The sequence below is a fragment of the Pogona vitticeps genome, chromosome 1 (assembly GCF_051106095.1).
Source record: "Pogona vitticeps strain Pit_001003342236 chromosome 1, PviZW2.1, whole genome shotgun sequence".
In the NCBI taxonomy this organism is placed as follows: Eukaryota; Metazoa; Chordata; class Lepidosauria; order Squamata; family Agamidae; genus Pogona; species Pogona vitticeps.
In genome coordinates, this window is record NC_135783.1 from 25622522 (window position 1) to 25641742 (window position 19221).

General features: G+C 40.3%; 1 long non-coding RNA gene across 1 annotated transcript; it reads right to left on the reverse strand.

Moving 5' to 3' along the window:
• Positions 1-7769: 7769 nt before the first annotated feature.
• Positions 7770-18956, reverse strand: LOC140704368 (uncharacterized). The gene is made up of 3 exons (XR_012083528.2): positions 18854-18956; positions 9462-9587; positions 7770-8741 (listed from the first exon to the last, which is right to left on the reverse strand). It is a non-coding gene; the product is annotated as an uncharacterized LOC140704368 (long non-coding RNA).
• Positions 18957-19221: the final 265 nt, after the last annotated feature.

Below are 19221 nucleotides of genomic sequence, written 5' to 3' on the forward strand. Positions count from 1 at the left end.
TCACTTTCAGGTGTTAGGGTCTGTCTTTTTTCCAAGGACACTTCGGATTCCCTCATCTTGCTCGTGTGGTAGTGTCACTGCTACAAGGCTATGTACTGTTTCTCTTTATCTCATGTTCTCTGGGCTGGAGGTAGCAAATAACTCTGGCAGAAATAATTCCCCAAATGCTTCATAAGTTGCAAGTTGCAACCCACAAATTATAGCTGTTTGCATTTTCCCATTCACAGGAATGGGTTTTTTCCACATAGGTTTAGAAACAATAGCATGGACTATTCTTTTTTCTTTTTCTTTTTTTCCCTTTTTTTGCGACTTCTCATGCTGTTTGTGTGAATGAGAAGGACTTTTCTGGGTTGAAGCGATTGTATATCTCTCCAGCATTAACCCATCATTTGTTCGAGGCTTTGAATTCAAAGAGACCCTCATCTCTCTTCTGAGTGTTCTTCTCTCTTTAGTCTGTTGGTGCAAGTTATTTGTTGCTGTTGATCTGTTCTGTTGGTTGCTAGTACGTGTGCAGAAAAGAAAGCAGTATACATAAGCCTGTAATTTCAAGCAATTGTAAGTAAATAAGTGTTTCTTTTTCTTTTTCCTACAAACATCTCAGAATGAGATATTGAGACATTGAGTGCCATTTAATGAGAAACATGTGAACTCTGGGGAACTTGTGGCAGTTCTTCTCTGTGGATTTCTGTCTTTCTACTGTGTAGCAATTCCCCCCCCCCCAAAATCAAAATTCTGCAACATGGATTTTGAGCAAGACTGGGCTAGGATATACCCAAAAGGGCACAGGGTGGATTGGGAACCAATCTGTGTGCATTTATTTGGGCAGTTGGGTGGGCCAATTCATGCATATAATAGGTAAGCTGATAGAAAGCAAGAGATTTTTGAAAATGCAACTCCAGGGAAATGACATATTGATTGATTGATTCATTAATTGGTTTTACAGCATGCCTTATTCCCAGCAATGATATTTAAATAACCTCTCAGTAAATGGAATTACAATGAGATACATATTTTGACTCAGGTTGTCTTCAGCCTTTTTTATAGCTGTTCATTACAAAAGTCACGATCATCACAACAAGCAGTTACATGAAAAATATTTGGTGTCATGTAAACTTGTTGTCCATCACATTCGAGACCATACTTTGCTGAGCAGCTCCGATATATCACATGTAGCTTGTCGTCTAGGGTGAAATCGGAAAAGAGAAAAGGAGAAAGAACGGGTTATTCCGTACTCTCCTTAAAATCAATTAACATTAAATGTTCCAAATGTACTGGAATGTCCATTATCTGTTGCTTGCATATCCTTCTTTAACAGACTATTCAAATACCCATTTTACAGGCCTGATATGCATATAAAGTAGAGTCCTCTGCTGTGGAGACATTCAAAACAAGGAGTTGGTGGCCTAAGACTACCATGCGATTCATGGGACACAATGCAATATGTGTAGAATGGATAGACCTGTTCAGATGTCACCAGTGACAATGTAGGTGCGGTCAACAGAGCCCATTTGAGAAACACTTTGTCTAATGTGACTTCAGGAGGCAGATCCTTATGTCTTCCCCCTGGCAAAGAGGGTGCAGGCACAAGCTTCTGAGGTTTATGAGTTCATATTGCAACTCTGAGGAGAATATTGTATAGAAAATAGCATAGACTATGAGCATGCAGTTCAGAAGTTAAAAACGGAAGAATTATCCTACCTTTATAGACCCTCTTGGAAGCACATGTTTCTATGTCAGGGTCTACGTTACAGATGGTCCAAGTACCTGGTTCACAGACCATATTAGGGTCCTCTGGTTGCCAGACAGCACAATCTTGACACTCAAGTTTTCCTGAAGAGAATGACCATTTCAACAATTTCAAACTGAAGTTTCAATGAGTTGAAATGAACAAAGCATTTTTTTTTTTTTTGGTGGAAAAGGTTGCTGTGAGACATTGAAGCATATAGAAATTTTGTAGGCCTGAACCTGAATAAATGTATTATTAACGAGCTGCCATTGTGCACAGATGTGAGCATGCTGAGTCACTCTGAAGATGATGCAATGTCTGGAAAGAAGACACCAGGTGCAGAAGATGAAGTCATGTGTCTTCTGATTGGACTAGATATGCCATGTATATGTATATAAGTGAACAGTGTCTTTGTAGCTTCCTCTTCTTTCTTCACCATTTGCTGCTAGCCACTATGTCCGTTTGTGTAAAGAGTTCCTGCCATGCTGATGTGATGCCTGCCTGTAAATACTTGTAAATACTTGTAAATACAACTGTCTTGCAAAAGAAGAACTTGTGTCTTCAATAACTCTGCGTTTTTCCTATCGCCAAATTCGTGACAAAGCAGCCAGCTGAACATTTACCATGTTAAATCAATATATATATACAGTATCTAGTGCATTTTAAGACCTTAACAGAACCATCGCTCACCTTTCCAAGCTCCCATGAAAAAGACTTAAGTGTTGCCTTAGGCATGTTGTCATTTAACCCAGTTTACTGATGCTCAGGACCAAAGTTTCAGAGAAGATCCTAACGAAATCAGACAGGAGTGCAGGAAAGGGTTGAGAGGGAGCAGAAAAATGCTTCTGGGCAAGCTGGTGGTGTAAGAGGGCCCAGATACCCTGACTCAGTAAAACCTGACTTAGTAGGTAATATGACAACCAGGAGAGCTACTTTTTATGTCTGCAAAGATGGAAAAATGTTCCAAGCAGCTGCAGAAGTTACCAGCTTATCTGCTAGAGTTCACATTTCATGTGGCTTTCTCTATGTCATACATGATATGAGGATGTTTTTCACAGGATTCACTGCAGTTAGAGCTTATGGAATGTTAACCCCAAGTCTATGGGGAGTTTTCCTCTCAGGTCCTTTGCTCCTATTGTCTGGGCTTCTGCAAAAAAGTGGTTCAAAGACTGGTGATGGTATCTTGCTCCAAATTAAAGAATATCCATTGCCACTTCTCTATCCATAATCATACATTTTTTTCTGAATGCCTTTTTAGTGTTAAGATTTAATACTAAGTTTAAGGCTCACGGTGTTCTGTGTCTAGCTGCGCTGGCCGTGTGACCTCGGAAGATTGTCTTCGGACAAACGCTAGCTCTATGGATTGGAAATGGAGATGAGCACCGCCCCCTAGATTCGGACACCGCTGGGCAAATTGTCAAGGGGAACCTTTCCTTTACTTTTAGGGCTTACTTGCTTTTAATTATTCAATTGTGTTTTAATTAGCATATAGGGCTTTTTAAGCGTTTAACTTCCCCCCAAAAATCTATTCCTTTTAATATTGTGAGCTGCCTTGGGTCCCCTTATCAGAAGAAAGGCAGCCTATAAATAAAACAGACAAAGAAATAAATACGGTTTCTTTCCTAATGAAAAAGGGTATCTGAACTCATTGAAGGTAATGTTAGGTGACACCTTTATTAGAACACGAAAATAAATCAGCAAAACCTGCTACTTTTCAGCCCTTATAAATCTTCATCAGCCTGGTCACTACTGAGTTGTGCAGGAAAAAAAAATGCAAATTCCTAAAATCATTGCATATGAGTAAATCCCACAAGTAGAGATGGGCACAAATCGGTTCGTGTCAGTTTGTCTCAGTTTGTGTCAGTTCATTAAGGCAGCAGCACAGCTCCTGCTACTCCCTTCCGTGTCTCAAAGAGCCACTCACCAGGCCCGGCTTGCTTGTTTTTTCCACCTCCTCAGCTAATCTCCCAGTCACAGCCAAGAGGATGGGAGAGAGAAGTCTGAGCTATTGCCGGAACCAGAAGATCAGTTGTGGAGGTTGGAAAAAAAAACACAAGCAAGCTGAGCCTGCTGAATGGCTGTTTGAGCCAGAGGAGGTAGGAGAGGGGAACAGCAGCACCTGTGCTGCCACCTTTACAAACTGGGACGAACCAGGACAAACTGGTTCATGCCCATCTCTATAAAAGATGTTCCTGCCTCTTGTTTGCAAATGCAGGTCAGGAGGGTAGGTTTCAAAGTCCACCATCTCCCTGAGAAAACTGATAATTTTTTGTTTAAAAAGGTCATCTTCTACAAGTTTATTGGCCCTTACATGAAAACAAAAAAGATCAGAGTTTGCCAATAGTATCAGAGAGGAATGTGGAAGTTGAAAAAAAATTATTTTGCATTTCTAAAAAATTTGTATTTTTCATTACAAAAACAACACCCTTTTACCTTGCATTGAAAACTACAATTTATGTAAAAACCCAGGATGATGTGTGTGGTTCTTTTTTCCAGCAAAACACAAGTACTTTTTCACAACAAAAGTTCCAAACTGAATAAGATGTACAAATATATTCATAACCTTGCTGAGCAGAGAAGTTTCCTATTACAGTGGACCCTCTACTTACAAAATTAATCCATATTGGAAAGATGGTTGCAAGTTGAAAAGTCTGTAGGTCGAATCTCCATTGACCTACAATGCACTGAAAACTGATTAATCCCATAACTGGCAGTTTTTATTCTATTTTTGTTCCATTTTGGTTTTTTTCTGGTCTGTAAGTCGATTCTCTGGCTGCAAGTCGAATCTAAATTTTGCGGCCTGAGAAGTCTGTAAGTCGAGCCGTCTGAAAGTCGAAGGTCCACTGTAACAATTTTTCCTTCCCGCCTTTGAGAACAAGGTAAGTAAGGTATGATGAGCCAAAGCACACCCACCCACCAACTTTCTCTCTGGATCACTCCTGTCTTTCCTATCTTCTCTGATGTATCAACATTGTACCTTCATGCTGAGCCCATGAGTTCTGGTGCCAGCTGGGAACAGGTAGAGTTAGATACCTGGATTATGAAACATTCCCCAGATAATTTGAATTTTCTCCCCTGCTAGCCCAGCTCACTTTAAGATTGGTTTGGAGAAGCACAGCAATTCCCTGAGCCTCAGGCTGACACCCTGACATCCAGCAATGTTCTCATTGCTACTAAATCCTTCTCCCATCCTTGGAACTTACTTCCAGCTGTATGATGAAAGAGGACACAGACCGAAAGGAGCAGTACGTGACCCAGGAACCACATCTTGTAAGCTGTAGTCCACTAAAGTCCCTAGCTGCTTCCAGGCGTGTTTTTTAATCCTCTTAATGACTCATGCATGCTTAGGTACCCTAGAGGTCATCCTGTTCTCATCAGGAGAACAATAAGAAAGGCCAGTGGACCATGAAATCTTAAGCTGATCACACATGGACAAAATATTTTCTAAGATTATACAAAAGTTATGAAATGGGAGAAAGAGCCTTAAAGGATTCAGGCACTGGAGATACCAAACAATACCATATGAAGACATCCAGAGAATCACTACTGCACCATTATTTCCAATATAGAGGGAAAGTTACATATTAGCTTTTCCCTGTTCATAGGGTAGTATATTTATTCTACATACAAGGAGGGGAACATATGAGCCTTGGTTTCCCCCATTGTTGCTGGATCAGGCCATTTAAGCTGATGCCTGAACCTTTCCTTAAGAGTCCTACAGAATTTATGGACCTCTAGGGAAAAATCAGAAGCTTGTGTTCATCACAGCCGGTATTTGTTTCAAAAGAGTTAATCCCAGTGCGACCCAGAGGAATATTTTGCACCTTGTACAATTCTCTTTCTAGTTTATTTTTCTTATGAAAGATTGATACATTAAATGTCCAAAAATGCTCTACTTTTCCTCCCCTTTATTGAATACACATATGAAAGTAGATATAAATGTTGTTTATTGAATAGCCAAAAAAAAACTTAACTAAAAAAGCTAATGCAATATTATAAGACTATGAACATGAAAATGTAATGAACTAAATGAAAATAAAACCACTCTAACATAACTTTAAAAGGCTCTAACAAAAAACACTTAAAAATGAAATAATCAGACTGTATCTAAGGTGTTACAAAGGATTTGCAAAAAAAACCAAAAAAAACCCTGTTCCACGCTATACGTTTAATTCTCAATTCAGTTGTCTCTATGGGAATAACTTAACAAATTATATAATTAAAAGACTAGACTAGAGTATAAGCAATTATAAAATCGCATCAGCATATCTGAAACAATCTTACACATGCCACACAGCAGAGTTTTCTTCCCTCTTAAGAGTACTCTCCTGGCGTTATTTGCTCCTTGCTTGGCTGTCTTTTCTGCCCATTGGTAGAACTTCTGTAGACCTCAGTTCTAGTCGTCAGAATCCATCCTTCTTCTGGCATGGGTGATGTAGAGTTGCTGCTCATCTCACCCCATTTCCAAGAGCAGCAAAGAAATTGGTTAAGCCTAACAGCCAGACCTTTCCCCCATTTTACCATGTCTGCAGCCAAATCCTTTCTAGTAAAAACCAATGAGATGTCAGTCAGTTGCCTCCAGAGATTTACTCATCCATGTAACTTTTGTCTGGGATCTCGAGAAGTGGGGAAAGGAGATCTACAGTATTGCTTGTCTCCTAGAAACTTCTTTTAAGAATTGGGACAAGCCGACAAGCCAGGCATATGTTCAGGCACCAGTCTATGTAAAATTCAATCAACCTGATTTCAAGGTATAGTTTGGGAGGGTATATCCTAGGAACAAACATTCAATTCTAAGCAAGAACTTTGGTTAAGTAACTAAGGGTGTAACTCCTTACTTGTGTAATAATTTCTTTTTTGTTATACTTGCTTGTTGTTTTATGTGTTTGTAAGCCGCCTAGAGTGGTCGCAAGACGAGATAGGTGGGATATAAATAGAATGAATGAATGAATGAATGAATGAATGAATGAATAAATAAATAAATAAATAAATAAATAAATGTTAATAGTAAAGAGTGAGAAATGGCAACTAGAGTTGAGATATTTGTATTTGTCTCCAGGGGAAAACAAATATGAATATTGCCACCTTGGGTGGCTGCACGAATTGGACCTTCTCCCCAGAACCAGGACGTCCACTTAGTGCTTGCAGTGCAGCATGCACGGCCCATCATCATTCATGCAGCACCAATCACAGAAGTAGTCCATCCGGGGCTTCACTGCCTCCTTGCACTGCTGACCACTTAGCAACTGAGCAAGGAGACTCGTTATTCTGCCTCCTCACTGGATTGGCCAGCAGAGCAAGGAGGCAGGGAATGCCCTGGCCGTGCTATTTCTGCTATTGACAAGGCGTGAACAGCAACGGCCATGCACACTGCGCCCCAAACTGTAAGTAGATGGCCTGGTTCTGGGGTGGTGGTGGATCCAATTGGCCCGGTCAGCTGTGGTGGCAATATTAGTATGGGAGACAAATGCAAATATCCCATCTCTAATGGCGACATTATTCTTGATGACAAGCATCTTTCATGGTGAAGTTCCACAGAGCTCCCTCTGTGATGAGAAGCGTGTTAGAGTTTTTGTGCACAAAGATGGCCCATTGCTGCACAAAACTGTCTGGCTTTGAGCAAAACTTCACAATTTGCAAATGAGACAAATGTCACACATTGCCTTTTATTAAAACAACTGCTGCTTTATTGAAGAATTCGAAGCACTTGGTGTGTTGCTGGCATCGCTTTAAAACTATTAGATTCTATGTCAGCTGTGTGTGTCATTGTTTTTCCTTCTCAAAAGGAAAGATGTCTATAAACATATTGCACAAATTACAAGGATCGCAAGCAGGGACCGAACCTGCCACCATTCTCTCTGGGGCTCACGTCTCCTGAGGCCTCTTCTACAGCATACTCAAGACACAGGGGGAGGTTTTCCGCACCCTCTACTGCATCTGGGGCTCATGGAATCTTAAGCTCCAGCCAATGGGCAGTCTTCTGCCACAACAAGCCCTCTGCTCCTGCTGCCTGGGGCTGTGCACGAAGGAGGCTCAAAAATGGTGATGCTGTTGCTCTGCTCCCTATCTTGCTCCAAATTAAGGATCAATGGATACCTGCGCTCATGCATACATAAGTGTCCTAGGGAACCCGTTCTCTCTGTTCTTTTAGGGAGGACAAAGAGAAAAGCCAGTGGGTCATGAATTCCATAAGCTGACCACTCATGGACAAAATATTGTCTTAGATTATGTTAAAGTAATGAGACAGGAAGAGAGAGTGTCAGAGAATTCAGGGCTGGACATGTCAAATGTTGCCATTTTTCAAAGATATCCAGGGGGTCTTTGCTTTATGCTTTTGGAACATAGAAGCAATGTAGATAGATAAAGCTTGATAGATGGGCAGGTTGACATTGCCTGGAATTATTGCAACAATGAAAAGACTGATACTCAGATAAATATTGATAGGATTGTTTGTGATTGTTTGATTGCATTCTGAAATTAACCCTTAATCGGAATAAATGTCAGCTGTGACAGGCTTCTGATCTTTTCTTGGAGAGATCTATATACCTCTGTAGGACTTATGGGAGAGTCAAGCACCCAATAGGGTTCAGACTATTACACTTTTAAATAATTGAAACACATATCTTTGTGTAAGCACAGGTTTTTTTAGAACATCCTTTAGTTGTTGTAAAAATGGAATTTCACAGATAGCAATTCCTGTAGTATGAGAGAAGAACGAGAATAAATGCCATATGAAAGAAAGAAGATACATAGATGTTTGGTTGTTTCTTTATTGGTTCCAGACTTTACCTACTGGCCCAAATGGGGTTTGTTAAGACTCAGTGTTTTAATGCATTCAAGTAGATTAAAATACTCCAGGTTGCTTTAAGCCTTTCCTACAGATATTGATTGCAAAAATCATTGTCTTCACAACATTTGGTTACGGTGTACAGTCCCTTGGGGTAATCTGCTGTTATACCACAAAGAGCGGAGGACTTTCGCCAGCAGCCTTGGTCTATCCACTGTAGCTCTCCATCTAAGGTGTGATGTTGAAAGAGGAAGGAAGAGTGTGGCATTAAGACACATCCTTAAAAGACTAACATTACATCAATACTGTAGTCCACTTTGTTTGTTCACATCATATGCTCCTTTAATAGGCTACTCTTATTACTAATATACAGATAAAATGAGTACAGGAAACTATTGAGAAAGGATTTTAAACCTAGATCGACCCATAGAATCAAAAATGAGTTGGAAGGGACCTGTAAGGCCGTCGAGTTCAACCCCCTGCTCAAGGCACGAAACCAAGTCAAAGCAGATCTGACAGGTGGTTGTCTAATTTTTTCTTCAGTGTCAGCAATGTGGGAGCACTCACCACCCCTTGGTTGTCTTTTCTCAAGGCTAAACATGCCCAGTTCTTCCAGTCTTTGCTCATAGGGCTTGGTTTTCAGTCTCCTGATCATCTTTGTTGCTTGCCTCTCAATTTGTTCCAGTTTGTTGGCATCCATCTTAAAGTATGGTGTCCATAACTGGACAGTAATCTAGATGAGACCTAACCAGTGCTGAATAGAAGGGTCTAGTACCTCACAGATTCTGTAGTTTAAGACTTCTGTGCTGTTCATGTGACACAGGTCATACAATACCCCTTAAATTCTAACTTTATACAACTTCTTATTACAAATTTATATCCTGTCTCCCAGTTTAAACTAACCACAATATTTAGTCCAGAATTCGATGGCAGCCCAGCTGAACTTACCCTGATAGCCTCTGGTGGAAACACAGGTTCCTGATTCAGGTTTTATGTCACAGGAAAGAGTTGATTTACAATCAATTTGCTCATTTGTTGGGCTTTTAGTATAGCAAGATCTACATCTCACAGCATCTGCTCAAAAAAAGAAATTTCATTATTATTATTATTATAGTTTCAGAACAGAGCCTCAGTTAAAGAACCATGCATTACAATGAATCATATATGTCTTACAACCATTTTTCATGCAAATTTCTATAAAACTGGCAATAAAGAAAACTGTCTGGAAAAGAAAATTCAAATGAGATATTTTCTGTGTGTTCCATCGCCAGAAAGGAGCAAACCAGGAGGATGGTTATAATGTAGACCATATTGATGAAATTTTTCAGTAATAAATTCTTGGCAGTGCAAAAAATGTTTGTGGTTACTGTGCACTATGTGATGCATCACTAAACACTTTTAAAAATAATGTTTTCAAAATGGAGTGGCAAAACCATGATACCAATGGCACCCAGAATCAACAAAGGCACAAAGTAAATCAACAGTAGCATTCACAAGCACCAACCCAAATTGAAATAAATCGATTTACAAGTGAGGTATTTTAAACAACCCTTGCTGGCCAGTTTAAGAAAAACTCACTTTGCAGCCAAAATAAATTGACTCCACCATGTGCCTAGGAATTTATAAATCATGTGCCTGGGAATTTATAAATCAATTTAAACCATGCTTAAATTGATATAACCATAGTTCTTATTGCCGGTGGAACCACACTATTAGATAATTGTGGCTGCAACTACCCAGACAAATAGTACAGAATTTGCCATGGAAGTAAAAAAAAATGCATTCACATTTGTTTAAACTGATCACATGACACAAAGACAGATGCAGATTAGCCTGGCCTTTTTGCTTCCAAAGTGAAATAAAATAAAGTAATAATTATCTTGCTATTGTGGGCTTCTACATTTTTCAAACTGGAGCAAATTGAACAATTTTTCTCCCATGAGATCAGTTGTTTTCCATGGTGTGGATAATATTCTGGTGATAGATGAAGAACTTTGGAAAACTGTCCCTTTCCCCCAATACCATGCAACATTTGAAACAGTGTACTGGCTTTACAATGAACCATAAAAGGACAGCCGAGGATTGGCAGAGGCCAGGATCAAAAGAAGGAGGGCTGTCACACAGATCAAACTGTATCGCATTAAGATGCCAATATGGAGACTGGCACCAAAATAATTTATAGTCTCCAAGTGATTACCTAATCTGAGTAGGAACATAAAATTGGCTGTGAATCAAGCCATAGCAAAGCTGAATTGCTCTTATTCAATTTGCTACTGTAGTTGCAGCCTGGGTCTGCCACTTCAACCACTGTCTGAACAGCTATTATAGAGTCTGGACAGACAATAAATCCCAATCCTAATAATGGTGCTCAAGATATAATTTGGGCTCAAAAAAGAAAGAAAGAAAAAGAAAAAGTTTTGGTAGGAAATGGTGCTAGCTTTCCAATTCAATTTTTCTATAATTCTATACTTTGATCTCGATTCCTACACTGAGCAAGGGGTTAGACTTGATGGCCTTATAGGCTCCCTCCAACTTAATTATTCTATGATTCTAGATTAGGAATACATTTATTCTACAGGAGATAAAATGTCGGTGAAGGCTGAATTAATCAATCACCTTACCTATTTATCATCTATTATGTTTCTATTATACTTTTCCCCATTCAGGTCAGGACAGTTCTTCTTCCAAACCCCTTGTGATGGTGGTTCAACCAAGACAAAATTCATGGTCATCTAGTGAGCGTCACTGCTCAATTCAATCTTCCACATTGAAATCCCACACTCTAATTACTACACCAGTTACTCCTGGTTCTCCAAATACAATTTGATCCAACCTTAATTTAAGGAACAGTTTGCGAGGGTCTATTATGGAGACTTTTTGACTTCTTAGGCTAAATCCAGCAAAAAGAAAACAGTGAAACCTTTCAGTTTCAGCTTTGAAGTTACACGTATTTAGGCTTGGGAAATAAAAGCTGGGGATCTTCAAGTAAAAGAGGATATACTTGACTTTTTCTTCAGGATTGAAAATGCAGTTGTATAAGGGCATACTGATCTAGAATGAAAAGGCATCCAACTAGCATACAAATTGCCCCGGAGAAAGCATGCACAAGACATTGTTCAACTGCAGACATTCACAACTGCAGACAAAACTTACAATTTTAAAAAAGTCATATGACTAACACCTGGAAACAAATCTTAGAAGTGCCATCCCCATGCTATAGATGGACCAGCTTTCCAAATTCTGTGCTTAAACCCCTTTTCCTATGCAGTGTCATTGTCCACACCAGTGTGTTTCTGCTTCCTTTATTTGTAGAGGATGCCCTCAAACTGCGATTATCCATCTTTGGTCCTGCAGATGTTTTGGATTTCACTTCCCAGAATGCTGATGTCCAGATCACATATAGAACATATTGTCGTGAAGCGAGAGGGAGATCAAGCAGCAGACGGCCACCATTTTAAGCAGAACCCAAGCTGCCATGAAATTCTCACTCCTTGGCTTGCTACATTCCAGAGACAAGGTGGTTTTCAGACTTGACTGTGCTTCCTCTCATTGCCTTATTATGGAATCTTCTGAGTGTATTGTTCATCCATCCTGGCAGCTTCTAGAACCATCAGGGAAACACAAAAGTCTATAGTGAGGCAGCCCTTTTCTGGCTTAGGGTTCTTCTGGCACACACATAAAGCCATGAACAAAGGAGGGCAATTTCTGACAGCGGCTGCCTCCATATAGATTGTATAGAGACTGCCTCTGTTGGAACCTGCCCTCCCTGAAACCTTTGCTGGTTTCAAGGAATCTTGTTGTTCCCTCAATGCAATGGGACACTTATCTCCTATCTTACCTGAGGAATAGCAACTGAACAGAGGTACAGTGGTGCCTCGCTTGACGAGGATAATCCTTTCCAGCAAAATCGCTGTAGAACGAAATCGTTGTCAAGCGAAAGTAAAAAGCCCATTGATATGCATTAAAACCCAGTTAAAGTGTTCCAATAGGCGAAATACCTCAGCATCCAGCGAAGATCCTCCATAGGGCAGCCATTTTCAGGTGCCTGTAATGCAAGGAATCCGTCCTAAAACACAGTGGGGAGCCATTTTGCACAGCGGGCAACCATTTTGAAATCCCGACGATCAGCTGTTTTGATCATTTTTAAGCAAAAAATCTGTTCCTGAAGCAGGGAACCGATCATTGTCAAACGAAAAAAACCCATTTAATCATTGTTTTGCGATTGCAAAAGCAATCACAAAAAACTAGTTGTCAAGCGATTTCCTCGTCTAACAAGGTAATTGTTAAGCGGGGCACCACTGTACAGGAGCTGTTCTACCTCCTGCTGCTTTGGGGCTTTCACTCCCATAATGCATCTTGAGAAGTTCCTGCTAAATTATGTGAGGGGAGTCCATCAAAATTAAGAAGTCCCATCCCTTACCTCTCCTAGTCCCAGTAATGATATACTGCCTGTACACCATATAGTTAAATCCATGCCTGATGTGAGCCTTAATAGAAAAGGTGGCAGCCACTGCAACTAGTGTCTTTTCCCCCTTGGCTCTTTGTTGCCATATACTTAACTTGGTTTTATGTAGATTTTAGGCCTTTTCCTACATATTTCCCTTATGCCTGCTTCCACAATCAGTTGCCTCAGAGGCATGTTTGCCCCCTCCCCATCTGCCTCACTCCATGATACCACAGGTGACTCTGAAGAGTCAGGGGTTGAGATGCTGCTGACCCGACAACCCTTGTGTAGAGGAGGACATAGATATCTGAAGTGCTTCAGCCTATAGCCTATCTGTCCTAGTTTGCTGACAACAAAGGAATGCTTTCAACTGTTCTTGCTTTTGTTTGTGTGTTTGTTTTGTTCTCTGCATCTGTTAATTACTTAATTAGTCCCACATTATTTGTTTATACCAGTGGCTTGGTCTCTTCTTGTTAACCCTTGAAGCTGGTTGATGAGGCCATGAGTGGATCATGTCTTGGGTTAAAACTCATAATTGGTTGTCGTCCACATGGTTGCTGAGGGTTTTCACTGCTGATATCCAGAATGCCTGGAGGAGGAAATGTCGATAACCACTGGTCTAGAAGCTACAGTTGATGTGTGAGAATCACAGAGGCATATGTGACCCTCTATGGAAGACAAAACTGGTTCCCACTGTTGGGGAACTTTATGGTTGTTTGCTTTCTGTCACAAACTGGGTATTGGTGCTGCCACATTGCACTCAGGATGCAGAGCGAAGCAAGGTTCTTAAAATAAGGAAAGTTGCTGGGGTGGTATGAACAGGCATGCTGGGGAAGTATTGAGGAACAGAAAGCAGATTAAGTAGAGACGAAAGGAAAGGAATTGAAGGCTATAGTTCTATATGCGCTTCTCTGGGTGAAAGTTCGCAGAACTCAGTCATAAACAGTTCTGTGCACACATACATATGGTAATATTGCAAACAGCTAAAAATGGAGGTTGGGTAGGAATTGGAGTGACTGAGGGAAGTGCTGCAGGGTCAGAAGACCAAGCAGTCGTAAGATCGAATCCACGCAACGGAATGAGCACCCGTCGCTTGTCCCAGCTCCCGCCAACCTAGCGGTTCGAAAGCATGCAAATGTGAGTAGATAAATAGGGACCACCTCGGTGGGAAGGTAAACAGCGTTCCGTGTCTAAATCACACTGGCCATGTGACCACGGAAAGATTGTCTTCGGACAAACGCTGGCTCTATGGCTTGAAGAGCGGGATGAGCGCCGCCCCCTAGAGTCGGACACGACTGGACAAAAAAAAATTGTCAAGGGGAACCTTTTAGAACACCACCAGGTGGAGTGAATGGTGAGATGTTGGCATCTGAACATGTAGAAGAGTGGAAGATGCTGTCTAAATAAAGGTTTTAAGAAATGCAACATTGAGGTTAATGACTGTGTGTTGGGACAGCTGAAGAAATCAATGTGGAAAACATGAAATTAATTTAAATCATAGGTGCAAAAAGAAAGTCTGTTTCCCTCTAGACACCTTGCTTTCTACCTCTGGACATACAGTATCTCCTTTTGGCCATCTTCATGCTCATTTTCACCTAGCTCCAGTCACAGAATATCACAGCTCATGTTCAACCCCACCCTCAGGCTTCTAGGAAGCTTAACAACATTGGACTTCAGAATATGTTTCAGGCACGAGTGAACACTGTAAGCAGCAGAGCCCCTGTAGTTGGGAACACTGAGTACCCATTTATTGTCCTTTTATTATTAGTGACGAATAAAGGAAAAAGCCCAACAGGTTGGCACATGACACTGATAAATCAGACACTGACATCAGCATCAGATTAGACATTTTTTAGGAAGTCTACACATGGCACCATTTCAATTAACCTCCAGACCTACAAGATGAGAGTACACTTTATCGAATTTATGTCTCTTCACTCCATTCAACACCAGTTGTGAACACCCAATGCTATGTTCTGTACCTTGGGCATTTCTCTCAGGTATCAGATCTGAGTAGGATAGGTTCTTCAGTGCTTTATCTGAAACAGCAAACTGATACATGTAATTGTCTCAATCCTTCTTAGAGCCTGGATGGCCCCCTTTGTGTCTCACATGTTGTTCCATTGATGACCATGTCAAGCTTTTTTTTTTTTTTTTAGAAAGTGCCAAGAAAATAATTTGCCCCTGTCTTCCCCTCATCCCTTGTCAGTGGGACATACCTGCAGGTACCAGATGGAGGAAAGCACAGGTTTCAAGGAGCAGGATTTGACCCATGAAGGACATCTTGGAATCAGGAGGTTTACAGAGCAGCAGAAGAGAGCAAAGGAAGAAGAAACACTCACCCTCCTGTTTTTTCCTGCAGTATGGACAAGCTGCTTCTATTTATCCTCCAATGATGTACTCCGAAAAAGCATCTAGAGAACAACCTGTTCCAGTATTGGGAACAAAGAAGCCTAGTGGGTCATGAAATCATAACTGGCCTCACATTATTTCTTTTATTAGTAGCTTTTCTGGTTCTATGCCTTGAACTGTAATGATTTTAGGATTGAATCTTCTTTTTTAAAATTATTATTATTATTATTATTATTATTATTATTATTATTATTATTATTATTATTATTATTATTATTATTATTATTATTGTTGTTGTTGTTGTTGTTGTTGTTGTTGTTGTTGTTGTTACTATTATATTTTAATATGATAGGATGCCTTGAGCATTATCTATTAGTGAAAAGGTGGGATGTATACATTTTAACAACAACAACAACAACAACAACAACAACAACAACAACAACAACCACCACCACCACCACCACCACCACCACCACCACCACCACCACCACCACCACCACCACCACCAATTATAATAGAAAGCAGCACTCCTGAGACAGGGCATTGTCGAAGTGAATTTCGTACGTACCCAGGCTTTGCTCCTGGTACCTACTGATCCGTACCCAGCTAGAAGGGGAAGGAGGGATCTGAAGATGTCTTTCAGGAAAGGAAGACGTTGAGAAGCATTGACAGCGTTATGAGCCAGGGTGATCAGTGAAGAGCTGAGATATCCAGCTAGGTAGCCTGCATCACAAGTACTAGCTAGGACAGGGCCATTTTGGCACAAAGCCTGGAACACCCAAGGCAGAATGTGAGTGAGAACAAAAGAATTCTGGAAGTATACTGCAACAAAAGCAGACATAAGAAGGACCAGAAACAGTAGGCCTAAACAGTTATTGGATATAAGGGGATACTGAGATTAAAAGAAACCGAAAAATTGGGGAAAGGCTCGTGAATACTGGTTGAGACTAAAAATGAGGCAGCTGGATATGGGCATTCTGCTCCTTTAAGTATAAAAGGGGGACGGAAGTGATTTCTCAAAATAAATCTATAGAGAAATAGCACACCATCTGTCTCTACAGCACTCTCTGAGAAAGATTTGAACACAGGGGAATTCTTTATCTTGTCTACCTTCTCCACACCTCCACCTCCCACCTCCATCCTACCTTGTGTGATGATGCCAGACTATGACTGAAGCCAAGGAGGAAGGGAGAGAGGATTAAAGGCTAAAATATACAGGCATCTCTGTGAATTGTTGGTGGAAAAGAGAGAAAGACTACTGATAGCGCATATTGTTGTGCCGTGGGTTGGAATTTTAAGTAGTACATTACGTTCGGAGAACTTGTGGACTATTTTACATAGGCCGTGGGAGGCGGAAGAACATCTAAAGCAATAACCTTCGAGACTGGTGGAAAATTACCAGAGGGAAGGAAGAGAGAAGAAGCCACATGGAAGGAAAAATACGTAAACACCCTGTTTCTCCTAAAATAAGACATAACCTGAAAATAAGCCCTAGTATGATTCAAGATGCTCGTAATATAAACACTACCCCCAAAATAAGCCCAAGTTAAGTGAAACCCCACCCTCCACCATTGCACAGCAATCAGGAGAAGATGACATGTATTTGAATAAATGTAGATTGTTGTACATGGAAAAAATATCCCCTGAAAATGAGCCCTGATGCGTTTTTTGTAGCAAAAATGAATGTAAGACCCTGTCTTATTTTCGGGGTAAAATAAGCCAGCAATCCCTTCATGGATTGCTGCCTTGTCGTGGCGAAGGGGCTTGAGTAATTCAGTGAAGCTATGGGCTATGCTGTGCAGGGACACCCAAGATGGACAGGTCATAGTGGAGAGTTCTGACTAAATGCAATCCACCTGGAGCAGGAACTGGCAAGCCACTCTGGTATCTGTGCCAAGAAAACCCCATGGACAGAACTTTCAGGGGAACACGGTAATAAGTAAGTAAGTAAGTGAGTGAGTGAGTGAGTGAGTGAATGAATGAATGAATGAATGAATGAATGAATAAATAAATAAATAAATAAATAAATAAATAAATAAATAAATAAATAAAATATTTCTGAAATTGCAGCATGGAGCACATTGGAGAGTTCCCTCCTCTGCCTCCAGAGAACACCAACCAGTTTTTCTGTTACAGAGAAGGATCAGCAATGTGCCATTGAGACTGTTCTTTGTTCTCCTGTAATATTACTTCTTTGAGGTTGTGATTGCACGGGCATATAGCTCACAGTTTGCACCAGTCACAATTTCCCAGTAGATGAAAGGGTCACTTCAAGGGAGATTGCTTTTCAACTCTTTCCAACATGATCAGACACTCACTTTTCACACCATCTTATCACACCTGATTCTTGTAAGATTTCTTCAATAAGTGTGGAGAAATAAGGAAATAAATCTTCATCAATATCCTTGAACAATTACAGTTAATTTAGCCTCAGCTGCTGATCTACCACCCCATCCCATATCTTAGCGCTGTAATATGCAGACAAGGCAGACTTAAAATCTAGCCTTAGGGTTGTAAATCCAAGCAGTCATTAAACAGGTAGATCATTAAATGAGGAGTGCTTGTACAGATCATGGTGTCAGGCTCTCTCTAGTGGCCAGTTCTGGTAATTCTATCATTTAAAATATATTTGTGGTTTTTTAAAAATATTTTTAACATTTTCAGACCTTGATAAGTGAATCAGTGGATACTTATCCTGTGGATAAAGAGGTCCTACTGTACTCATTTCTGCTACAATATATGCATTTCCTCCTTAAGCTTAATTGCAGTGGGGATGGATGTTACCGGCAGCATCGACATATGGATAAGAGCTTGTCATTATCTCCCGACTTGATTCTTTCCTCCCCTCGGATCACCCTCATCTGAAATAGATTGTAAAAAAATCCATTTGTGCCAATTACTATTTGTTGTCTAGACTGAGGATTTTCAGTGGAACACACCTGGAGTAGGAAGGATTAACCACTCTCTTCCTGTTTGATGTGATAAACCCAATGACGCTATTTTTGCACATTATTTTTCTCTGAAACCTGCCCAGAACTATGGCAGAGCAATTGTAAACTGAAGAAGAATGTCTGATTTGGAATGAACCGAGTGGAAGCAGGATGCAAATGAACTGAATAATTCATTTTATTTGCAGCAGATTGAGTGGAAATAAATTGGCTGGCTTCACCTCCCATGAAATGTAATAATTCCTAGTAATTATTTTTAAAGATATGCAAATTTCATGTGCTTTTATGTGCCTACCTATGCCCATGCCCCAAATTTATGGTGGAGGCTCATACATTCATGAGAGGGTATAATCAATTTGTATAAGAAAACATATAAAAAAGCAATGGAAGCATAAAAGCAAAACATGGCCCTTAGATTGTTTTCATATTATATTAGCAATCCATAAACTACTAGTGATAAAAGAAGAGTAATTTTAAAAAGGGAATATGGTTGTTCATATCTTGTATGTCTAAACAGAAAGAAGGGGACATTTGGAGAGATGTGGGAGCTGAATTGGAAAGCTAAATGCAGTGGAAGTTTTACAAAAGCATCTTACCTGTATAGCCTTTAATAGAAGCACAAGGTCCATTTTCAGGGTGCATGTCAAAGACCTCAGAGGTACCAAAAGCGACTGCTGATGGATTATCAGTTGAATACAGTTGGCATTTCACAGAATCTGTTCCAGAAAATAACGTTTCTGTATTTTTACCATCAAAAACAAATTCTAAACTAAGAATGGACTGTGCAAGCTTCCCTAGACATTTTACTTCAGTATCACATGAATCCAGCAGCAAAGAAGCCGGTTGAGCATAGACAATTTCCTTAGACTTTCTTACTGGCTGAAGTTATGTGATATCACTGCATTCAGAGGGTATACAGTAGACAGGTACACATATCAGAAACATTGTGATTCATTTTGGTTCA